The sequence below is a fragment of the Triticum dicoccoides genome, chromosome 6A (genome assembly GCF_002162155.2).
Source record: "Triticum dicoccoides isolate Atlit2015 ecotype Zavitan chromosome 6A, WEW_v2.0, whole genome shotgun sequence".
Taxonomy (NCBI): Eukaryota; Viridiplantae; Streptophyta; class Magnoliopsida; order Poales; family Poaceae; genus Triticum; species Triticum dicoccoides.
In genome coordinates, this window is record NC_041390.1 from 53,948,010 (window position 1) to 53,951,159 (window position 3,150).

Genomic DNA, 3,150 nt, shown 5'->3' on the forward strand with positions numbered 1-3,150 from the left:
CCTATCTTCCAGTTTCAGTAGATCAGTCAAGTGAAAGATAACTGTTCGGGTTCTCAGGCTGCAGCGCACATCCGAGTCTTCTCGGCAGAAATAAAAGAACATAGGCGGTCACGAACCATCTGGGTAATGTGCATAACCCAGGAACCTGGAGGTGCCGAGGTCCTTGGGAAGGAGCCAGGAAACTACCTGTGCACCAACTTAGTCCCATGCTTTTGAACCCATGTGTCAACCGATGGTAGAGCTCGACCGAGATAACACGCCATGGGGGACCTGGCGAACACCTTGTTCAAAAGCCCATAATAACTATCTATTCAATCGGTTGATCAATATTAAAGGTATGATTTTTTTTCTTCCAAGAAATGCGCTTAATTTACATGGAATCACATAATCCCTTTGTCCCAAAATGTAAATCATATTTATGGTCTTTTAAGTTGGACCTTTTAAAAATATATTAACATTCATCCTCAAAAAAAAATTCAACATCTACAATCTCCAATACTCATGTGCCCTAATTGAATTGTCCTATTTGGACGTTCAAGTAGTTTGACGATCTGCCACCGAGCCGATCAGACAGGGATGGGAAAAAGTTTTGACGAGTTTGCCTCACTACGCGTAAAATTATTACATAACTTCTCCACTAGTGTTCTGTTTTCAACTGCATGTTATCATGTCATATGCAATTCTCTGTTTTAATATTTATTTTTCTTGTTAGTTTAATTTTTCCCAAGGATGTACCAATAAATTGTGGTTTTATATTGGGTGTCACTAGCTCTCATCTAGATGAGAGTCATATGTGACTTTGTTAATTCTCATTTAGATGAGAATTAGCAAATCCATTTTATATTTTGTAAAATGTTAAATAAATCTTGCATGTCATTTTATGGTCACTGGTTTGACGGAATACCAAATATGTTTAGTATGATAATTCTGGTGGGTGCATCAGCTTTACTATGGTCGCTTTGGCTATACAGAAATGATTGTCTCTTTAATGGCAAATCTCTTCTCCTATGCAGGTTATTTACCGTTGTACGCACTGGCTTCGTATGTGGTATATGCTACACCGAACGGTTGCCAATCACTATTCAAGGCGGTGTGTATGCGGTTGGAGCGGATGGTCAGGGAGGTTTTTACCCAACATGGGTGGCAGCATAATCACCGGATCTCAGTCCACCTTCTCCATTGACGGTCTCATATGACTTTAATGTTGCCAACTTGTCATTTTTATTTACTTTGACAGACTTTTGTTTTGTGGCATCTTAACTATGCAGAGGCTGGGTGTAGCTCATTATGATTTGTATCCACTTGATGCTACATTTTGAGATAATAAAAACACCCTTTGTCAAAAAATGTAGACATTGGATACAAATTTACCCTTGCAATTTTTCATTAAACATACGGAAGGTTCCGACATGTGGGAAATGAAGGTAACAAATTACCATGTGAAAAATTACATTAAAGATTGCGTAACTGTTTTTGCATATACCTATTTGTGATTTTTTACACATGGCACAACCAGTTTGCTTACAAAAGGTTTGTAAGATAAACATATGCCTAAATTTTCATGCATGAGTGATGAGTGTATGTTTGTATTTTCTCGAACCTAAAATGTGATTCTTGCTAACATTCGAAGAACAGAATGATCTGCGTTTGCATTTTCCCCTTGGACTACACATTTGACAGTGAGTTTTTTTTTTAGAATAGTAAGTTGATTTGTACAACTTTTGCTACTTGCTCTTACCTACGTGCAGCGGTATGCATGCCCAGGCCCGTTGGATGTCCAACTATATATCCATGGTGTTAGACTATATATAGCTTCTGTACTTATGTACGTATTCTAACACAACCATTATATATAATGAGATAAGCCACCTCTAGAGGGGTGTGCTGGTTCCTCAAAACTTATTGTCTTACATGGTATCACGCTAGGTTACGATCGCTTCCGCTTCTAAACCTTAATACCCGCACCGCCGCCGCCGCCGCCGCCGCCTTCACCGCAGCCGCCGCGCCACCGATCGCGCCGCCGCCATGTCGAGCGCCGCCACCACCGGTTCCACTGCTGCGGGCTTCCTCCCGGCCTCTCTTGCGGCTCTGCTCAATCTCCCGCTCGATGCCGTCTCCGTTCCGGCTCCGATCGGGACAAGGAGCATCGGCTCCGTCTTCTCCACGCCGCCGGCGCCCTCGCTTGGGCGTGACCTCGTAGTCCACACCGCGGCGCCGCCGTCCTCTGCGGACTCCGCAGGCGTCGTCCCGCCGCTCCTGCCGCAAGCGGATCACACCGCCCCGCTGGCGGGGTTGGCGGCGTCCGCCCCGGCCGCGGGCCTTGCGGCGTCCGAACCGGCCGCGAGCTTTGCGGCGCCCGCCCTGGCTGCGGTCCCGCCTCCTCCCGCATCGGCTTCGGTGCCTCTGGCTGCCTCCATGGTGTTTGCACCCCAGGCAGCCTCCTCGATGGGATCGTCTTCGCCGCCGCCATTTCACTTCGGTCATCTCATCACCATCAAGCTCTCCGCCGACAACTACATCTTCTGGCGTGCGCAGGTTCTCCCGCTCTTGGGGAGTCACTACCTGCTAGGCTACGTCGACGGATCGCTTCCCTGCCCACCCGCGCTGGTAGACAATGTGCACGGTCCGGTCTACAATCCGGCGCATCGCGTCTGGACGGGGCAGGACCAGGCGAGCCTCTCCTCCATCCAGGGGTCGCTCTCGCCGGCAGTTGCCGGCCTTGTTGTCTTCGCGAAGACGTCTCATGAGGCCTGGACCATCCTTGAGCGCACCTTTGCAGCGCAGTCCCAGGCTCGTGTCTCTGCACTCCGTCGTCAGCTTGGAGTATCAGAAGCTTGACTCCACTGCCACTGAGTTCTACAACAAGGTCAAGGGCCTCGCCGACACATTGGCCTCCATTGGACAGCCCCTCACCGACTCCGAGTTCAACTCGTTTATTGTCAATGGTCTTGATAAGGAGTATGATGCCTTAGTCGAGATCATCAACGAGCGGGGCAACTCGACACCCATGCTGGCACACGAGGTTTTCTCTCGGCTCCTTCTCACTGAGCAACGGGTCGAGACTCGCCGCACCAGGGGCACTGGCTCCCTCTCGGCCAACGCCGCCACCAAGGGTGGCCGCTCTTCTTCATCACCCCGGTCTCCCTTGGG